Source organism: Primulina tabacum, chromosome 10 (genome assembly GCF_025594145.1).
Source record: "Primulina tabacum isolate GXHZ01 chromosome 10, ASM2559414v2, whole genome shotgun sequence".
Classification (NCBI taxonomy): domain Eukaryota; kingdom Viridiplantae; phylum Streptophyta; class Magnoliopsida; order Lamiales; family Gesneriaceae; genus Primulina; species Primulina tabacum.
The window spans coordinates 16125379-16134975 of NC_134559.1; the positions used below are offsets into that span (position 1 = coordinate 16125379).

Consider the following 9597-nt stretch of genomic DNA (forward strand, 5'->3'; position numbering starts at 1 on the left):
TTAAAAACAATTATTTCGACTGTTTTAGCCATAATTTACGTAAACGGTCGCGACACGAGGACTTCCCTGGGAGGTCACCCATCCTAACTCTGCCGTTTGACCAGAACGCTTAACTTCATGGTTCTGATTGGGCTAGAGCAGTGCCGCGTATTGTCCATCGCCGCCTGCTCCACACGTACTTGAGGGATATAAGAATAAACATCCAACTCAATGTCGGGTGCGATCGTACCAGCCCTAATGCACCAGATCCCATCGGAACTCTGAAGTTAAGCGTGTTTGGGCGAGAGCAGTACTAGGATGGGTGACCCCTTAGGATGTCCTCGTTTTGCACCCCTTTTCGTGTTTTTCTATTTTTGACTACTTGTTGACAGACGATTTTCGGCTCAAATCATCTGAATCTCGATCTGGACCAGATAACATGTGAAATCAACGTAGCTCGGGCACTGCCGTATTTGGATAAAATTGTAGCTTAATTTGATTGTAAACGGGCAAACGAAAGAGGCTCATTACTCTGCAATGAGCTTGCGAGATTTTAGCCAAATTCCTTCTCTAAGACCCTCTAATTTGCGATTTTCCGCTTCTGTTAAGCTTCCGTTTCCTCGAGAAATCCGCTTAGGAAGTTGGAAATTCGATTCCTGTTCCATTTTATTATCGTATCCCAAGCGAAAAAAATAGCTTTACATTCGATATTTTCTTCTTCTTATTTTTTTTTCTATTTTCTGGGAACATTTAGCGATTTTTTTTCGTAAGCCGGTTCTGTGCAGAAAGGTATGACGCAGATTACTCCGGAGACGGTTAACTCATTAAAACAATTATTTCGACATTTTTAGCCATAATTTACGTAAACGGTCGTGACACGAGGACTTCCCAGGGAGGTCACCCATCCTAGCTCTGCCATCGCGCCAGAACGCAAACTTCATTGTTCTGATTGGGCGAGCAGTTCCACTGTTGTCCATCGCCGCCCGCTCCACACGTACTCGAGGGATATAAGAATAAACATCCTTCTCAATGGCAGGTGCGATCATACCAGCACTAATGCACTGGATCCCATCAGAACTCGGAAGTTAAGCGTGCTTGTGCGAGAGTTGTACTAGGATGGGTGACCTCCTGGGAAGTCCTCGTTTTGCACCTTTTTTCGTGTTTTTCTATTTTTGATTACTTGTTGACAAATGATTTTCGGCTCAAATCATCTGAATCTCGATCGGGACCAGATAAGACATGTGAAATCAACGTAGCTCGGGCACTGCCGGATTTGGACAAAATTGTAGCCTAATTTGATTGTAAACGGGCAAACGAACGAGACTCATTACTTTGCAATGAGCTGGCGAGATTTTAGCCGAATTCTTTCTCTAAGACCCTCTAATTTGCGATTTTTCGCTTCTGTTAAACTTTTGTTTCCTCGAGAAATCCTCTTAGAAAGTTTGAAATTCGATTCCTGTTCCATTTTATCCTATTTCAGGCATAATAATAGCTTTACATTCGATATTTTCTTCTTCTTATTTTTTTTTCTCTTTTCTGGGAACATTTAGCGATTTTTGTTGCCGTGAGCCGGTTCTGTGCGGAAGGGTATGACGCAGATTACTCCGGAGATGGTTAACTCATTAAAAACAATTATTTCGACTGTTTTAGCCATAATTTACGTAAACGGTCGCGACACGAGGACTTCCCAGGAAGGTCACCCATCCTAGCTCTGCCATCGCGCCAGAACGCTTAACTTCATGGTTCTTATTGGGCGAGAGCAGTGCCGCGTGTTGTCCATCGTTGCCCGCTCTACACGTACTCATGAGATATAATAATAAACATCCCACTCAATGTCGGGTGCGATCATACCAGAACTAATGCACCGGATCCCATCAGAACTCCGAAGTTAAGCGTGCTTGGGATTACGTGTTGCACCCCTCGTGTTGCACCCCTTTTCGAGATTTTCTATTTTTGATTACGTGTTGACAGCCGATTTTCGGCTCAAATCATCTGAATCTCGATCGTGACCAGATAAGGCATGTGAAATCAACGTAGCTCGGGATATGCCGGATTTGGACAAAATTGTAGCCTAATTTGATTGTAAACGGGCAAACGAACGAGACTCATTACTCCGCAATGAGCTGACGAGATTTTAGCCGAATTCCTTCTCTAAGACCCTCTAATTTGCGATTTTCTGCTTCTGTTAAGCTTCTGTTTCCTCGAGAAATCCGCTTAGGAAGTTCGAAATTCGATTCCGGTTCCATTTTATCGTATCCCAGGCATAATAATAGCTTTACATTCTCTATTTTTTTCTTCTTATTTTTTTTCTATTTTCTGGGAACATTTAAAGAATTTTGTTGTCGTGAGCCGGTTCTGTGCGGCAGGGTATGACGTAGATTACTCCGGATTCGATTAACTCATTAAAAACAATTATTTCGACTGTTTTAGCCATAATTTACCTAAACGGTCGCGACACGAGGACTTCCCAGGGAGGTCACCCATCATAGCTTAGCCATCGCGCTAGAACGCTTAACTTCATGGTTCTTATTGTGAGAGAGCAGTGCCGCATGTTGTCCATCGCCGCCCGCTCCACACGTAATCGAGGGATATAAGAATAAAAATCCCACTCAATGTCGGGTGCAATCATACCAGCACTAATGCACCCGATCCCAACAGAACTCCGAATCAACCGTGCTTGGGCTAGAGCAGTACTAGGATGGGTGACCCCCTGGGAAGACCTCATGTTGCACCTTTTTTCGTGTTAATCTATTTTTGATTACTTGTTGACAGACGATTTTCGGCTCAAATCATCTGAATCTCGATCGGACTAGATAAGTATTGTGAAATCAACGTAGCTCGGGCACTGCCGGATTTGGACAAAATTGTAGCCTAAATTGATTGTAAACGGGCAAAAAAATGAGACTCATTACTCCGCAATGAGTAATAGCTTTACATTCGCTATTTTCTTCTTCTTATTTTTTTCTATTTTCTGGGAACATTTAGCGATTTTTATTGTAGTGAGCCGGTTCTGTGCAGAAGGGTATGACGCAGATTACTCTGGAGACGGTTAACTTATTAAAACAATTATTTCGACTGTTTTAGCCATAACTTACGTAAACGGTCGCGACACGAGGACTTCCCAGGGAGGTCACTCATCCTAGCTCTGCCAGCGCGCTAGAACGCAAACTTATTGGTTCTGATTGGGCGAGAGCAGTGCCGCGTGTTGCCCATCGCCGCCGCCCGCTCCACACGTATTCGAGGGATATAAGAATAAACATCCTACTCAATTTCAGGTGCGATCATACCAGCACTAATGCACTGGATCCTATCAGAGCTCCGAAGTTAAGCGTGCTTGGGCGAGTGCAGTACGGATGGGTGACCCCTGGGAAGTCCTCGTGTTGCACCTCTTTTCGTGTTTTTCTGTTTTGTTTTGATTACTTGTTGACAGACGATTTTCGGCTTAAATCATCTGAATCTCGATCGGGACTAGATAAGACATGTGAAATCAACGTAGCTCGGGCACAGCCGGATTCGGACAAAATTTTAGCCTAATTTGATTGTAAACGGGCAAACGAACGAGACTCATTACTCCGCAATGAGCTGGCGAGATTTTAGCCGAATTCTTTCTCAAAGACCCTCTAATTTGCGATTTTCCGCTTTTGTTAAGCTTCCGTTTCCTCGAGAAATCCGCTTAGGAAGTTCCAAATTCGATTCCTGTTCCATTTTATCGTATCTCAGGCATAATAATAGCTTTACATTCGATATTTTTTTCTTCTTATTTTTTTTTCTATTTTCTGGGAACATTTAGCGATTTTTGTTGCCGTGACCCGGTTCTGTGCGGAAGGTTCTGACGCAGATTACTCCGGAGAGGGTTAACTCATTAAAAACAATTATTTCGACTGTTTTAGCCATAATTTACGTAAACGGTCGCGACACAAGAACTTCCAAGGGAGGTCACCCATCCTAGCTCAGCCATCGCGCCAGAACGCTTAACTTCATGGTTCTAATTGTGCGAGAGCAGTACCGCGTGTTGTCCATTGTCGGCCGCTCCACACATCCCACACAATGTCGGATGCTATCATACTAGAAGTAATGCACCGGATCCCATCAGAACTACGATGTTAAGCGTGGTTGGGCGAGTGCAGTACTAGGATGGGTGACCCCTTGGGAAGTTCTCGTGTTGCACCCCTTTTCGTGTTTTCTATTTTTGATTACTTGTTGACAGCCGATTTTCGGCTAAAATAATCAGAATCTCGATCGGGACCAGAAAAAACTTGTGAAATCAACGTAGCTCGGGCACTGCCGGATTTGGACAAAATTGTAGCCTAATTTGATTGTAAACGGGCAACGAACGAGGCTCAATGCGGATCGAGATTTAGTAGCCGAATACCTTCTCTAAAGCCCTCTAATTTACGATTTTCCGCTTCAGTTAAGCTTCCGTTTCATCGAGAAATCAGCCTAAGAAGTTCGAAATTCGATTCCTATTCCATTTTCTCGTATCTCATGCATAATAATAGCTTTACCACGCGCTATTTTTTCTTCTTATTTTTTTTCTATTTTCTGGGAACATTTAGCGATTTTTGTTGCTGTGAGCTTGTTTTGTGCGGAAGGGTATGTCGCAGATTACTCCGGAGACGGTTAACTCATTAAAAACAATTATTTCAACTGTTTTAGCCATAATTTACGTATACTGTCGTCACACGAGGACTTCCAAGGAAGGTCACCCATCCTATCTTTGCCATCGCGCCAGAACGCTTAACTTCATGGTTCTGATTGGGGGAGTAGTGCCGCGTGTTGTCCATCGTTGCCCGCTCCACACGTACTCGAAAGATATAAGATTAAAAATCAACTCAATGTCGGGTGCGATCATACTAGCACTAATGCACCGGATCCCTTCAGAATTTCGAAGTTAAGCGGGCTTGGGCGAGAGCAGTACTAGGATGGGTGACCCCCGGGGAAGTCCTCGTCTTGCACCCCTTCTTATTTTTTTTATTTTTTGGGAACATTTAGCGATTTTTGTTATCGTGAGCCGGTTCTGTGCGGAAAAGGGTATGACGCAGATTAATGTGGAGACGGTTACCTCATTAAAAACAATTATTTCGACTGTTTTAGCTATAATTTACATAAACGGTCGGGACACGAGGACTTCCTAGGGAGGTCACCCATCCTAGCTCTACCATCGCGCCAGAACGCTTAACTTCATCGTTCTGATTAGTCGTGAGCATGCCACGTGTTGTCCATCGTCGCCCGCTCCACACGTACTCGAGAAATATAAGAATAAACATCCCACTCAATGTCGGGTGCTATCATGCTAGCACTAATGCACCGGATCCCTTTAGAACTCCGAAGTTAAGCATGATTGGGCGAGAGCAGTACTAGGATGAGTGACCCGCTGGGAAGTCCTCGTGTTGCACCCCTTTTCGTGTTTTTCTACTTTTAATTACTTGTTGACAGGCGATTTTCGGTTCAAATCATCTGATTCTCGATCGGGACCAGGTAAGAAATGTGAAATCAACGTAGCTCGGGCACTGCCGGATTTGGACAAAATTGTAGGCTAATTTGATTGTAAACGGGGAAACGAACGAACGAGACTCATTACTCTGCAATGAGCTGGCGAGATTTTAGCCGAATTCCTTCTCTAAAACCCTCTACTTTGCGATTTTCCGCTTCTGTTAAGCTTCCGTTTCCTCGAGAAATCAGCTTATGAAGTTTGAAATTCGATTCCTTTTCCATTTTATCGTATCTCAGGCATAATAATAGCTTTACATTCGCTATTTTCTTCTTCTTATTTTTTTTTGCTATTTTCTGGGAATATTTAGCGATTTTTTTTGCCGTGAGCCGGTTCTGTTCGGAAGGGTATGACGCAGATTACTCCGGAGACGGTTAACTCATTAAAAACAATTATTTCGACTGTTTTAGCCATAATTTAAGTAAACGGTTGCGACACGAGGACTTCCCAGGAAGGTCACCCATCCTAACTCTGCCATCATTCCGTAACGCTTAACTTCATGGTTCTGATTGGGCGAGAGCAGTGCCACGTGTTGTCCATCGTCCCGCTCCACACGTACTCGAGAGATATAAGAATAAACATCCCACTTAATGTCGGGTGCGATCATACAAGCACTAATGCACTGGATCCCATCAGAACTCCGAAGTTAAGCGTGCTTGGGCAAGAGCAGTACTAGGATGTGTGACCCCCTGGGAAGTCCTCGTGTTGCACCCCTTTTCGTGTTTTTCTATTTTTGATTACTTGTTGACAGCCGATTTTTGGCTCAAATCATCTGAATCTCGATCGGGACCAAATAAGACATGTGAAATCAACGTAGCTCGGGCACTGCCGGATTTGGACAAAATTGTTGGCTAATTTGATTGTAAATGGGCAAACGAACGAGAATCATTACTTCGCAATGAGCTGGAGAGGTTTTAGTTGAATTCCTTCTCTAAGACCCTCTAATTTGCGATTTTCCGCTTCTGTTAAGCTTTTCCTTTCCTCGAGAAATTCTCTTAGGAAGTTCGAAATTCGTTTCCTTTTCCATTTTATCTTATCTCAGGCATAATAATAGCTTTAAATTCGTTATTTTCTTCTTCTTATTTTTTTTCTATTTTCTGGGAACATTTTGCGATTTTTGTTGCCGTGAGCCGGTTCTGTGTGGAAGGGTAGGACGCAGATTACTCCGTAGACGGTTAACCTCATTAAAAACAATTATTTCGACTGTTTTAGCCATAATTTACGTAAACGGTCACGACACAATGACTTCCCAGGAAGGTCACCCATCCTAGCTCTGCCATCGCGCCAGAAACGCTTAACTTCATGGTTCTGATTGGGCGTAGAGCCGTGCCGCGTGTTGTCCATCGTTTGCTCACTCCACACGTGCTCGAGAGATATAAGAATAAAACTCCCCACTCAATGTCGGGTGAGATCGTACCAGCACTAATGTATAGGATCCCATCAGAACTCCGAAGTTAAGCGTGCTTGGCAATAGCAGTACTAGGATGGGTGACCCATGGGAAGTCCTCTTGTTGCATCCCTTTTCGTGTTTTTATATTCTTGATTACTTGTTGACAGCCGATTTTCAGCTCAAATCATCTGAATCTCGATCGGGACCAAATAAGACATGTGAAATCAACGTAGCTCAGGCACTGCCGGATTTGGACAAAAATGTAGCCTAATTTGATTGTAAACGGGCAAACTAACGAGACTCATGACTCCACAATGAGCTGGCGAGATTTTAGCCGAATTCCTTCTCTAAGGCCCTCTAATTTGCGATTTTCCGCTTATGCTAAGCTTCCGTTTCATCGAGAAATCCGCTTAGGATGTTCGAAATTCTATTCCTATTCCATTTTATCGTATCTCAGGCATAATAATAGCTTTATATTGCTATTTTCTTCTTCTTATTTTTTTCTATTTTCTAGGAACATTTAGCGATTTTTGTTGCCGTGAGCCGGTTCTGTGCGGAAGGGTATGACGCAGATTACTTCGGAGATGGTTAACTCATTAAAAACAATTATTTCGACTATTTTAGCCATAATTTACGTAAACGGTCGCGACACGAGGACTTCCCAGGAAGGTCACCCATCCTAGCTCTGCGATCGCGCCAGAACGCTTAACTTAATGGTTCTGATGGGCGAGAGCAGTGCCGCGTGTTGTCCATCGTCTCCCGCTCCACACGTAATCGAGGGATATAATTAAACATCCCACTCAATGCCGGGTGCGATAATACCAGCACTAATGCACTGGATCCCATCAGAACTACGAAGTTATGTGTGCTTGGGCGAGAGCAGTACTAGGATGAGTGACCCCCTGGGAAGTCCTCGTGTTGCACCCCTTTTCGTGTTTTTCTATTTTTGATTACTTGTTGACAGACGATTTTCGGCTCAAATCCTCTGAATCTCGATCGGGACCAGATAAGCCATGTGAAATCAACGTAGCTCGGGCACTCCCGGATTTGGACAAAATTGTAGCCTAGTTTGATTGTAAACAAGCAAACGGACGAGACTCATTACTCCGCAATGAGCTGACGAGATTTTAGCCGAATTCCTTCTCTAAGACACTCTAATTTGCGATTTTCCGCTTCTGTTAAGCTTCCGTTTCATCGAGAAATCCGCTTAGGAAGTTCAAAATTCGATTCCTGTTCCATTTTATCGTATTTTAGGCATTATAATAGCTTTACATTTGCTATTTTCTTCTAGTTATTTTTTCTATTTTCTCTATTTTCTGCGAACATTTGGCGATTAATATTGCCGTGAGCCGGTTCTGTGCGGAATGGTGTGACGAAGATTACTCCGGAGATTGTTAACTCATTAAAAACAATTATTTCGACTGTTTTAGCCATAGTTTACGTAAACGGTCGCGACACGATGACTTCCCAGGAAGGTCACCCATCCTAGCTCTGCCATCGCTCGCGCTAGAACGCTTAACTTCATGGTTCTGATTGGGCTAGAGCAGTGCCGCGTGTTGTCCATCATCGCCTGCTCAACACGTACTCGAGAGATATAAGAATAAACATCCCACTCAATGTCTGGTGCGACCAGCACTAATGCACCGGATCCCATAGGAACTCCGAAGTTAAGCGTGCTTGGGCAAGAGCAGTACTAGGATGGGTGACCCCCTGGGAAGTCCTCGTATTGCACCTCTTTCATTTTTCTTTTTCTATTTTTGATTACTTGTTGACAGCCGATTTTCGGCTCAAATCATCTGAATCTCGATCGGGAAAAAATAAGACATGTGAAATCAACGTAGCTCGGGCACTGCCGGATTTGGACAAAATTGTAGGCTAATTTGATTGTAAACGGGCAAACGAACGAGACTCATTACTCCGCAATGAGCTAGCGAGATTTTAGCCGAATTCCTTCTCTAATACCCTCTCATTTGCGATTTTCCGCTTCTGTTTAGCTTCCGTTTCCTCGAGAAATTCGCTTAGGAAGTTTGAAATTCGATTCCTGTTCCATTTTATCGTATCTCAGGCATAATAAGCTTTACATTCGCTATTTTCTTCTTCTTATTTTTTTTATTTTCTGGGAACATTTAGCGATTTTTGTTGCCGTGAGCCGGTTCTGTGCGGAAGGGTATGACGCAGATTACTCCGAAGACGGTTAACTCATTAAAAACAATTATTTCGAATGTTTTAGCCATAATTTACATAAACGGTCGCGACACGAGGACTTCCTAGGGAGGTCACCCATCCTAGCTCTACCATCGCGCCAGAACGCTTAACTTCATCGTTCTGATTGGTCGTGAGCAGTGCCACGTGTTGTCCATCGTCGCCCGCTCCACACGTACTCGAGAGATATAAGAATAAACATCCCACTCAATGTCGGGTGCTATCATGCTAGCACTAATGCACCGGATCCCATCAGAACTCCGAAGTTAAGCATGATTGGGCGAGAGCATACTAGGATGGGTGACCCGCTGGGAAGTCCTCGTGTTGCACCCCTTTTCGTGTTTTTCTATTTTTGATTACTTGTTGACAGCCGATTTTGGGTCAAATCATCTGAATCTCGATCGGGACCAAATAAGACATGTGAAATCAACGTGGCTCGGGCACTGCCGGATTTGGACAAAATTGTAGGCTAATTGATTGTAAACGGGCAAAACGAACGAGACTCATTATTCGCAATAAGCTGGCGAGATTGTTA

The 9597-nt window shown here is 43.7% G+C and overlaps 7 non-coding genes and 5 pseudogenes across 7 annotated transcripts; all 12 read left to right on the plus strand.

Moving 5' to 3' along the window:
- The first annotated feature begins 215 nt into the window (after nt 1-215).
- Nucleotides 216-334, plus strand: LOC142509477 (5S ribosomal RNA). Its single transcript, XR_012807649.1, has one exon. It is a non-coding gene; the product is annotated as a 5S ribosomal RNA (ribosomal RNA).
- Nucleotides 335-1013: 679 nt separating this feature from the next.
- LOC142517152 (5S ribosomal RNA) lies at nt 1014-1132 on the plus strand. The gene has a single exon (XR_012812913.1). It is a non-coding gene; the product is annotated as a 5S ribosomal RNA (ribosomal RNA).
- Nucleotides 1133-2596: 1464 nt separating this feature from the next.
- Nucleotides 2597-2714, plus strand: LOC142512324 (5S ribosomal RNA; annotated as a pseudogene).
- Nucleotides 2715-3252: 538 nt separating this feature from the next.
- LOC142510267 (5S ribosomal RNA) lies at nt 3253-3368 on the plus strand. The gene has a single exon (XR_012808390.1). It is a non-coding gene; the product is annotated as a 5S ribosomal RNA (ribosomal RNA).
- A 663-nt stretch (nt 3369-4031) lies between these two features.
- LOC142512117 (5S ribosomal RNA) lies at nt 4032-4150 on the plus strand (annotated as a pseudogene).
- A 669-nt stretch (nt 4151-4819) lies between these two features.
- Nucleotides 4820-4938, plus strand: LOC142508893 (5S ribosomal RNA). Its single transcript, XR_012807091.1, has one exon. It is a non-coding gene; the product is annotated as a 5S ribosomal RNA (ribosomal RNA).
- Nucleotides 4939-5259: 321 nt separating this feature from the next.
- On the plus strand, nt 5260-5378 carry LOC142511123 (5S ribosomal RNA; annotated as a pseudogene).
- A 687-nt stretch (nt 5379-6065) lies between these two features.
- On the plus strand, nt 6066-6184 carry LOC142506281 (5S ribosomal RNA). The gene has a single exon (XR_012804576.1). It is a non-coding gene; the product is annotated as a 5S ribosomal RNA (ribosomal RNA).
- Nucleotides 6185-6873: 689 nt separating this feature from the next.
- LOC142512718 (5S ribosomal RNA) lies at nt 6874-6990 on the plus strand (annotated as a pseudogene).
- Nucleotides 6991-7668: 678 nt separating this feature from the next.
- On the plus strand, nt 7669-7787 carry LOC142508693 (5S ribosomal RNA). The gene has a single exon (XR_012806897.1). It is a non-coding gene; the product is annotated as a 5S ribosomal RNA (ribosomal RNA).
- A 694-nt stretch (nt 7788-8481) lies between these two features.
- LOC142509607 (5S ribosomal RNA) lies at nt 8482-8595 on the plus strand. Its single transcript, XR_012807773.1, has one exon. It is a non-coding gene; the product is annotated as a 5S ribosomal RNA (ribosomal RNA).
- Nucleotides 8596-9277: 682 nt separating this feature from the next.
- Nucleotides 9278-9395, plus strand: LOC142510687 (5S ribosomal RNA; annotated as a pseudogene).
- The last annotated feature ends 202 nt before the right edge of the window (nt 9396-9597 follow it).